At 42.5% G+C, this 11376-nt stretch overlaps 1 non-coding gene across 1 annotated transcript; it reads left to right on the top strand.

Moving 5' to 3' along the window:
• Positions 1-1902: 1902 nt before the first annotated feature.
• Positions 1903-2023, top strand: LOC137211532 (U6atac minor spliceosomal RNA). Its single transcript, XR_010937133.1, has one exon. It is a non-coding gene; the product is annotated as a U6atac minor spliceosomal RNA (small nuclear RNA).
• The last annotated feature ends 9353 nt before the right edge of the window (positions 2024-11376 follow it).

The raw sequence follows: 11376 nt of genomic DNA, 5'->3' as shown, positions 1-11376 counted from the left end.
TATGGAATGGGAATACAGGGACTATCAGTCTCTTCCAGGCCCTTGCATGGGAAGTGGTAGGAAGCAGAGCCCGGGGGAGCCACATCTGGCCCAGATGGAGGCAGATGACATAGAACTGGTTTTCCGAGAGAGAAGAACAAAGCAGGCACAGAGAAGGAAGTGGAGATACTACAACAGACACACTGTTGCCCCTCCCAGATCCCCTTGGGTTCCTTTTACCAGCCGTGTGTGCCCACTGCCGGCCTCTGCAAGCCTCGTCCCTCACGGCCCTCACTGGTGACTTTCTGAGCATCACCCTTTGTGTCCCGGAGCCACCCCATTCATGAGGCTAAAAGCCCCTGGGTGTTTTCTGTTTCCCTCTATGCCTCCCCTCCCTCCTCTACGATCATCAACTGATCAGTGCGCAAGTACACACGTCCATTTCCATTGCTCGAGGCCCGATTTACACCCCTAAGCTTCCCTTACTAAGTTCCCCCTGGAGCATCTCACTGATACCCGAATTCTTGGCATTTGGGAAAGCCTGATGCAGAACCCATGGGAAACCAGGTAGCCAGAGAAATGGAGAGAGTGACCTCGGGCCTGAGAGATGACTAGTCCTGGTTGAGGTCCCCTGTGAGGCCCGAAGCTCTTCCCCTGAGGGTTCAGTGATCTGCTCCTGAATCTTCAACTCACTCTCCTGGTGGGTTAGGCTTGCACCAGCCAACTTCTCTGACCTGTTACCCTGAAGACCTGACTCAGGCACCCAGCACGCCCTCCCTGCTGGCGGTCACTGTGCTCCAGAGTTCCCAAGTTTTAACTTTGATCAATTATTTATTTCCACTGGTCAGCATCTCGAGGTGATATTATCAGTAAGACAAGCTTAGAATTCATCAGAGACTCTGCTTTTACTGGAAAGTGGCTTCCAGAAGAATTTCTAGATCTTTAAGTAACTCAATCACTGCTATTTTTGGCCATGCTTATGCTTGGCCAAAATTATACTTTATACCATTATACTTATTTAGTTATATAAAAGAACTAATATTTAATATATGTAAATATTTTATATACATATTTATTATATATGTGTGCCACTCTTGTCCTAGAGCAAAATTTTTTACTATAATGAACAGCTTTAAAAATATTATTTTAATGGGAAGGTCTTGTCCTTTGCCCTTTTATCCAAAAGTCTATTTATATAAATGCAAAAAAAAAAAGAAAAGAAGCTCATGTTCCTTATTTGGTGGTTGTGTTTCTTCTACTGGAGGCTGCCTCGCAAAGATATTTTTGTTGCTGACACAGAGATTTTGTTTTTTGTTTTGTTTTCTAAGGTTCTTTACTAAAAGCCAGGGACTTTTTTGTACATCAGTTATCAAGTTTCTCCCAGGCCGTGATGAAAAGGAATATTGCTTCACAGACTTTTCTGTCAGTAGATTAGGTGTTTCCACTGTGTTGAGAACACATTATACAATAATTGATAAATACAGAAAATCAGGCTTCACATTGTTCCTTAATGAAATAATGACGTGGACGTAAAAACCTCGATGATTCCTTATGATGTTCAAAATTGAGATATGGGAAGGAAACGTTAGCCCCACGTTGACTTGGAGAAACACAGGACTGGCCATTAGTTCCCATTCCTCGTTCAATGCTTTGCTTTTTTCCATCATCTAAAGATGGAAGGCCTTAAAAGGCCTTGTTCTTTTCCAATTTCTCCCCACACTGTTCCTTTGTTTTCAGCTGTCTTTTGTCTCCCTGATCGTTTTCCACCTTTAAACACAGATGAGCAATGCTTAGGGGCTCTAAACATCGCCATCCAGCACTGCCACAGACCCCTGCACTTGATTTGTTGAATGCTGACCGCAAGTCTGGAGGGCCTTTTGCACAGCTCCACGCATAGAAAGATTTCAGTAAATGCTGGCTTAGCAGCTGGATCAAAGGAGAGATGGTGTATAGCGATCCCTCAGGAGAGGAAGGACGGACTAGGGTTCCACTCACTTAGTAATCACACATATTACTTCTTTTTTTTTTCATATTACTTCTTTTGGATCCCATTTTTAAATCTAAACCTCAGGACCCATGCCTTTCTGGAGGGCTGGGATGTTGTCATAGCCACACGTATAATAAAAGAATAACTGCTAACATTGAATGAGTACTTCATATATGACAGGCATTGTTTAATTGCCACAAAACTGAAAGAAGGAAGTAACACTGAATTACCTCATTAATTAGAATTATTAGAATTCATCAGAATTATTTCATTAATTCTTATATACTAATGATATATATAACGATACTAATAATATTGATACTACTAATAAATACAAATAAAAACTATATATGCTAATATACTATATATTAAGTATATATGTATGTAGTTTTCACTAACAACTCAGAATCCTGATGCATCTTATAACTGATGGCATTTCACAGTTAGTCTGGACCTGGCAGCAGCAATACGTACTTGTCCTTGCCTGTGTATACGCAGACTTGGGTCTTTGCAATTAACATTAGTATTTCAACTGAGTTGCATGCCTTGCTGGGACTATGTGAGCACAGAAAAACATGGGAATAGAGTTGGAAATGTGCTGCTGGAGAAATGATTGCACGCCTACATTTTCTTGCAAAGGCACAACTGAGGGCTTCACGGCCCTGAGAAAGGAAGATTCCCCATAGGCAGATGAAGCTGTGTCATCTTTAGCTCCTGAAATGTGCACAGAAGGACTGCCCATCACATACTGAGCAATGCAGTAGGAAATGGCAAAGCCAGGGCAGGCTGGTGTGACCCATTCCCACTCTATACAGGACTAATTTTTTAAAGCAACATGCCGAAGTTTCAATGGCAGTGTTTGCCTTTCTTAGAAGTAAACAAATAATGTATGCCTTTAATCAAAGATCTCTGAGATTTGATTACAGCTATTATCTCTATTTTACAGATATAAAAACTGAGGATTGAAGAAACTGGGTAATGTGCCCATTTCCCAGTGCTAGGAAATGATAGAGCCAGGATGCAAACCCCAGCCAGTCCCATCCTAGGTCTCACGGTCCTTAATCACAAAACTGCACCACCCCTCACAGCACTTAGCACGGTGTCTGGTAAAATAAATGTTTGTCGGTACAAACCAAACTGTTTAAAGAGGGTTTATTCTTGGTGAGAAAGATAATCAAATATGTAGAGAATGTCTCTAAACATGGGAACATCATCATTCTGGTGGAAGAAAAACTCAGAGCATAGTTGCATCCGAAGCTGTGAGCCCAGGGATGAATGGGGCTCCTCAGAGGATCACGATCTCCACATGGTCTCCCGTCCAGATCACTGAGTGGGGAGCACCAGGGTCATGAGCCATGTGTCATGGGCCGGGGTCCATGGGCAGCAGCATGCTTGTGAACCTCTGGTCTGGAGTTTGTAGGAGCCGGCCCCCAAGAGGCTAACTTCAACCTATCAAATGAATTATTTCTGATTTTGAAACTCAAAAGTTTTATTTTAAACTTAATTGCTTTCTGATTACTAAAGTAACTCATGCCCAGAGAAAGACAAATATCATATGATATCGCATATATGTGGAATCTAAAAAAATGGTACAAATGAATCTATTTACAAAACAGAAATAGAGTCACAGATGTAGAAAACAAACTTACGGTTACCAAGGGGGAAAGGGGGAAGGGATAAATTGGGAGATTGGGATTGACATATATACACACTACTTTCTATAAAATGAAAATTAGGGCTTCCCTGGTGGCGCAGTGGTTGAGAGTCCGCCTGCCGATGCAGGGGACACGGGTTCGTGACCCAATCCGGGAAGATCCCACATGCCGGGGAGTGGCTGGGCCCGTGAGCCATGGCCGCTGAGCCTGCGCGTCCGGAGCCTGTGCTCCGCAGCGGGAGAGGTCACAACAGTGAGAGGCCCGTGTACCGCAAAAAAAAAAAAAGAAAAAAGAATCCGCCTGCCAATGCAGGGGACACGGGTTCGAGCCCTGGTCCGGGAAGATCCCACATGCCGAGGAGCAACAAAGCCTGTGCGCCACAACTACTGAGCCTGAGCTCTAGAGTCCGCAAGCCACAACTACTGAGCCCACATTCCACAACTACTGAAGCCTGCGCGCCTAGAGCCCGTGCTCCGCAACAAAAGAAGCCATGACAATGAGAAACCCGTGCGCCGCATCTAGAGAAAGCCGGCACATAGCAACGAAGACCCAACACAGGCAATAAATAAATAAATAAATTTATATATTAAAAACATAGGTAACTAACAAGAACCTACTGTATAGCACAGGGAACTCTACTCAATACTCTGTAATGACCTATATGGGAATAGAATCTAAAAAAGAGTGGATATATGTGTATGTATAACTGATTCACTTTGCTGTATAGCAGAAACTAACACAACATTGTAAATCAATTATACGCCAATAAAAATTAATTTAAAAAATGGAGATATTAATTCCTACTACGTGGAACTGTTGCAAGTATTAAATGAGATCTAATATCTGTAAGAAAAAAATAAAGTAACTCATGCCCCCCAAATTAAAAAATTCATAAGAAAACCGTGGCCACTGTGTACACTCTGGTGTACATACGTTTTCAAGTTTTGAATCAGGTGGCTTTGCAATGTTTTCTGTGGACTTAGTATATTTCATAAATACCTTCCCAGACACTAAACATCTAGAATATAGTTTTCCCTCATGCAAATATGGTCTTCTGGAAACACTTAAAACCTGTATAAAGTGGAAAAGTCCTTGAGATAAGGTTTAGTGTATACAGAGTAAGCCCTAAATAGACAATGAGATTTCCTCAGAGAGAATTTAAATGTAGCTGGTTTTTAAAAATGAAATGATGGGAAACTGTTTTCTCAGTGTCCCCTTGAGACTCTCCTTTCCTGGCCCTTCCCAAACTTCCCAAATCAAATGCTTCTTTTTTATATTTAACTATCTGAAATATGATGTATTTGTTTCATAGGGCTGAGGTAACAAAGTGCCACAAACTGGGTGGCTTCACACCACAGGAGTTTATTCTCTCACAGTCCTGGAGGCTGAAAGTCCAAACTTCAAGGTGTTGGCAGGGCTACGTTCTCTCTGAAGCCTCCAGAGGAGGACTCTTCCTTGCCTCTTCCAGCTTCTGACAGCTGCCAGAAATCCATGGCGACCCTTGCCTTGTAAAGGCATCACTCCAATGCCCGCCTCCATCTTCACATGGCCATCTGCCATGTGTCCTTCTCCTCCTTTTAAGGTCACCAGTCATGTTGGATTAGGGGCCCCACCCTACTTCAGTATGACTTCATCCTTTTTTTTTTCTTTTATTATTGTTACTTCTTATTGTGGTTAAACTATACATAACAAAAATTTACCATTTTAACCAGTTTTAGGTGTACAATTAAATAGCATTAAGTACACTTACATTGTTGCACAATCATCTGCATTATCTATTTCCAGAACTATTTCATCATCCCAGGGTGAAACTCTGTTCCCATTAAACAATAACTTCCCAGTCTCCCTCCTCTCAACCCCTGGTAACATCTATTCTACTTTCTGTCTCTATGAATTTGCATGCTTTGGGTGCTTCATACAAGTAGAGCCATGTAGTATTTGTCTGGCTTATTTCACGTGGCATAATGTTTTCGAGGTTCATTCATGTTGTAGCATGTATCAGAATCTCATTCCTTTCTAAGGTTGTATAATAATCTATTGTACGTACATTCCATATTTTGTTCATCCATTCATCTGATGATAGACATTTGGGTTGTTTCCATCTTTTGGCTATTGTGAATCATGTTGTTAGGAATACTGGTGCTCAAGTATCTGTTTGAGTCTCTGCTTTCAATTCTTTTGGGTATATTCCTAGAAGTGAAATTGCTGAATCACATGCTAATTCCACATTTAATTTTGGAGGAAACACCAAACTGTTTTCCACAGTGGCTACACCATTTTACATTCCCCCCAGCAATGCACAAGGGCTCCAATTTCTCAACAATTTCATCAACACTTGTTATTTTCCATATTCTCCGTAATAGGATACTCACATCCTAATAAACGTATGACAAGTATGACCTCATCTTAACTTTACATTTGCACAGATCCTATTTCCCAGTAAGGTCACATTCCAAGGTTCCAGGAAAGGCACGAATTTGGGGTATGTGTGTACTCTATTCAACCCTGTACGTGTGGTAAAGAGGATTTCCCATAGGCAGAGTGGGACTAAAGATTACAATTCCCAGAAATCAAACTTACTACACATAGGCTGTGATATATAACTTCGAGTTCGAATGAGGAATGATGGAGGTTAAATGAAGGAAATAAAAACTAATGTTTCCCTCGTCTTAGTGGCTGAATTGCTGCCCACTGCAGGAGAAAACAGTGTTAAATTAACTGGACTGATAAATGGATTTTTATTTTGTATGCAATATATCATGGGTTTAAAATAGTAAATGACAAAACCGTTCTGAAAAAAATAATTTAGCAGATGGAAGCCAAGAGAAAGGCATTGATAGGCTAATGATCTCTTTTAATCTATAAGGTGTGTTTCTGGACGTGAGGTAACTTTAAACGCATAGCAAGAAGATGCTAATTGCCCCACCAGAGACTTTGTGTACACAGCCCCTTCGGTGACACTTGATGGGGGTACAGAACTGGGATGCTGCCTTTAGCGGACCTTGAGAAATTTCATCCCTTGGACGTGTGCTCTCACAATTTACCTTGCAGAGATTACAGATGACTTTGGTTGGATCAACGTCACTGAAGAGAGAGAGAATGCACGTTTGAGATGCTGCACATGACACGTGGAAGCATTCCTTATTAGTTCAGAGGGACCATGTGGCCTCTTCAACCTCTTTTCCTTCACTTGGCACCTAACCCCCGGCACTCACTATGTTCAGAACTGAACTCACCATCTTTCCCTATCAACCTTAGCTTCTGTCTCAGGGAATAGTAACAACAGCCCACCCACATGGCTGTTCCATGGGGAACCTGGGAGGCGCCCTTGCCTCTGCTCTGTTGCCCACCATACACCATCAGCCACTCACCAAACTCTTTTTTTTTTTTGCTGTACGCAGGTCTCTCACTGTTGTGGCCTTTCCCGCTTGTGGAGCACAGGCTCCGGACGCGCAGGCTCAGCGGCCACGGCTCACGGGCCTAGCCGCTCCGTGGCATGTGGGATCTTCCCGGACCGGGGCACAAACCCGTGTCCCCTGCATCGGCAGGTGGTCTCTCAACCACTGTGCCACCAGGGAAGCCCCCACTCACCAAACCCTTGACCGAGATTCTCTTCTTGACCAAACTCTACCCAGGCTCCTTTGAGCCCTCTTCTTGGCCAGGCCTCAACTTTGGCCCAGGAAGACTTGGTCAAACACTAGCATGGTTTCTAACATCTCAAGTTCGTATCCCTGGGATGACCCTAACCCCCCCTCCCCCCTTAAAGTGCCTGTCTGAGAAAACTCAAGGCTGCCCGAAGAAGTGACTGTTCCAGCCAGCGCCTGAAGATAGAGGTCCCTTCTCCCAGCCTCTGTGACAGGGAAGGAGCCTAACTTAGCAAACCCAGATGGATTCCCGTGGACCCACCCCTTTTCCTGTTTCTTGTAATGTTTCACTTCCCTGACTCTTCTCAAGCCCCTGCCAACCCCACCCTATTCTCCTTTTAAAACACCCAGTCACCTCTGCACGGATCAGAATGAAGCCCAGAACTTTCCCCTACTGCCAGTAGTTTCTGAATAAGATCTATTTTCACCACTTTAACTAATGTCCAGCTGTGTTTCTCTTTAACACTTTCTCAGTTCCTCTCAGCATCTCTTAGTTCCATCCATGTTTTTCCATCCCTTCGATTCAGTTCCGGCCACCATCGCCTCTCCCCGGATTGCTGTGGCGGCCTCCTGGCCCCCAGCCTCGCCTCATCCAACCCCCTTTCTGCATAGAGCACGTTTTATCAGCGCCCCCTCCAACACCCCTACTCAAAGCCCTCAAAGATGGCTTCCCTCAGGACACCATTCAAACTCTCTGAAATTGGCCACACAGTTAGGTAGCCTACTGACAACGAAATGAGCAAACTCATGGAGTTCAGTTGGGATGCAGAATCCTTTGGGACAGGATATCCTGCCCTTTTCCTTCCTGTCTGTGAGGGGGATTCTGACTTTGCCCCCTGTCCCTTCTCCGAGAAAACAGGCTTGGAGAACTTAAAAGACCAGCCCTAAGTCCCCCAGTCAGTGTAAAGAAGACACAAATCCAAGACTTCTACACCCAAAACAAGTCCTTTTCTTCCACTCTGTCGCACTCACCAGCTCCCCTTTCTAGGATGCACGCTCTGCTTCTTTTGTATAAATTTCACCAACTCTACTTCCTTCTGCATTTTTACCTTTTGTGAGCAAGGGAAGTGCTTCTTCTTCTTCTGTTTTCCTGTCACAGCTTTCCCATCCTCTTCTGCCTGTTCCGTATCCAACAGAGTGAATGGATGATTTATCACTGAAAATTTATCTTCTTATTTGTTTTTGTTTTTGCAGTACGCAGGCCTCTCACTGTTGTGGCCTCTCCCGTTGCGGAGCACAGGCTCCGGACGCACAGGCTCAGTGGCCATGGCTCACGGGCCCAGCCACTCCGCGGCATGTGGGATCTTCCCGGACCGGGGCACGAACCCCTGTCCCCTGCAACGGCAGGCGGACTCTCAACCACTGTGCCACCAGGGAAGCCCTATCTTCTTATTTGAAAATACAATTGTTAACTTATTTTTTCAAACAAGTAATTTACACAAATGGCTCCCAAACGAACCAGACAGTAAGACATAGAGTGAAAATTTTGTTTCTGCTGTTACTCTCCATCTTTCTGTTCCCTCCGCTCTCTTTCCCACCAATAAGCACTTCCAGTATTTTCTTGTTTATTTTTCCAGTTTCTCTATGCAGTACAAGTACCAATTTCCATGCTTACACCCCTCACCTTTTATACAGAATGCACACACATGACACGCCATTCTGCACCTTGCTTTTTTCACTTAACAATAATATATATTGGAAATCATCCGTTATCAGGGCATAGAAAGTTCCCTCATTCTTTTTTATAACTGCAGAGCAGTGCAATAAATGGATACATTCCATGATTTATTCACTTTGTCCCCTAGTGATGGAATTCGGCTAGTTTCCATTTTTGCCTATTATAAAAAATGCTGCAAGGAATAACCTTGAATATGCTGCATTTCTCCCAGAATAAACTGTCGAGTCAAAGGAAATATTTGATAGATACTGTGAAATTTTCTAATGTACGTTACCTCCAGCAATGAATGAGAGTGCCTGGCCAGCAATTTTTGTTGAACTTTGACATTTTTGTCAATCCTATAGATAAAGAGTGGTATATCGCTGTAGTTTTAATATGCATTTTTAAAAAATAAATTTATATATTCATTTAGTTTTTGGCTGCATTGGGTCTTCACTGCTGTGCGCGGGCTTTCTCTAGTTGTGGTGAGGGAGGGCTACTCTTTGTTGTGGTATGTGGGCTTCTCATTGTGGTGGCTTCTCTTTGTTGTGGAAACAAACACAACATGGGCTGCAGTAGTTGTGGCATGCGGGCTCAGTAGTTGTGGCTCATGGGCTTAGTTGCTCTGCGGCATGTGGCATCTTCCCGGACCAGGGCTTGAACCCGTGTCCCCTGCATTGGCAGACAGATTCTTAACCACTGTGCCACCAGGGAAGTCCCTTAATTTTGCTTATGTGTAAGGGGGACCATCTATTCATATTTTTAAAGTTATTTGTATTTATTTTAATGTTAACTGTCTGTTCATATTTTTGCCCTTTCAGGAATAGTGTTTTGGTCTTGTTATTGATACCTAAGAGCTTTTTATATATTAGGGGGACTAGTGCTTTGTTTGTGATATGAGTCATGTAAATATGTTTTGTAACTTTGTCATCTGTCTTTTGAATTTGCTTATGATGTCTTTGGCCATGCAAAAGGTGATTTTCTTTTTTAAAATTAACATAAAGTACAATTGACCTTTCTTATTTGGTGTACAGTTCTACACACGTATAGATTCATGGAACCACCACCACAATCAAGATAAGAGCAGTTCCATTACCCCACAAATGTCCTGGTGCTATCTATGTGTAGCCATGCTCTCCTCAACCCTAGAAACCACTGATATGTTCTCCTTTCACTACAGTTTTTTCTTTCCAAGAATATTTTATAAATGGAATCATTCAGTATGTAGTGTGTCTCAGCATGATGCTTTTGAGATTCATCCAAGTTGTGGTTATATCCTTAGCGCGTTTCTTTTTACTGCTAAGTAGTAGCTCATTGTATAGTTGTACCACAGTTGGTTTATCCATTCACCAAGGGCATTTAGATAGTTTCCAGTTTTTGACAGTTATGCATAAAGCTATATAAACATTCATGTGAGGTTTTTGTGTGAACATATCATAAATACCTAGGAGTGGGGTTTCTGGGTTGTATGTTTGACTTTACAGGAAGCTGCAAATTGTTTTCCAGAGCGGCTGCGTTGTTTTTCATTCCCACCAGCAAAGTGGCTTCCCCTCTTCGTCAGCAATTGGTGTTGATAGTATTTGTTTGTTTGTTTTTTGTTTGGCCATGCCACGTGGCTTGCAGGATCTTAGTTCCCTGACCAGGGATCTAACTCATGCCCCCTGCAGTGGGGACCACCCAGGGAATTCCAGATAGTATTTTTTATTTCAGCCATTATAATAGGTATGTAGTGGTATCTCATTGCAGTTTTAATTTGCATTTCCCTAACGGTTTGATATTAAACATATTTTCATGTGTTTATTTCCTGCTGTCCTCTTGGGTGAAGTGTCTGTTCCAATCTGTTGCCCATTTTTTAATTAGGTTGTTGTTTTCTGCCTGTTCAGTTTAGAGAGCTCTTCATATATTCTGCATATAACCCATTGGTGGATATGTGATTTGAAAATATTTTGCCTCAGTGTGTAGCTCGTCTTCTCATTCTCTTCACAGTATCTTTGCAGACCAAAATTCTCTGTGCTTTATACAAAATTGTGTAATTTTGATGAGGTCTAATTAATCATTTTTTCTTTTGTTTATCATGCTTTTGGCATCCTAAGAATACTGCTTAAGTTCATGTAGTTCATGAAGATTTTCTCCTACGATTTCTCATTTTACATTTAGATCTATGATCCATTCTGAGTTAAGTTTTATAAAAGGTGTGAGATTTAGATCCAGGCCCATTGTGTGTGTGTGTTGATGTTCAATTGCTCCAACGCTATTCACTGAAATGACTATTCTTCCTCCACTGACTTGCCTGCATCTTTCTCAGAAATCAATTGGCCATATTTGTTTGGCTCTATTTCTAGCCTCTCTGTTCTGGTCCATTGATCAATATGCCTAACCCTTGCCATACCACACTGTCTTTTTTTTTTTTTTTTTTTTTTGGCCATGTCACGCATCTTGTGGGATCTTAGTTTC

Source organism: Pseudorca crassidens, chromosome 18 (genome assembly GCF_039906515.1).
Source record: "Pseudorca crassidens isolate mPseCra1 chromosome 18, mPseCra1.hap1, whole genome shotgun sequence".
Lineage (NCBI taxonomy): Eukaryota > Metazoa > Chordata > Mammalia > Artiodactyla > Delphinidae > Pseudorca > Pseudorca crassidens.
The sequence above is the reverse complement of the archived record's forward strand: the minus strand, read 5'-3'. Positions and strand labels throughout refer to the sequence as shown.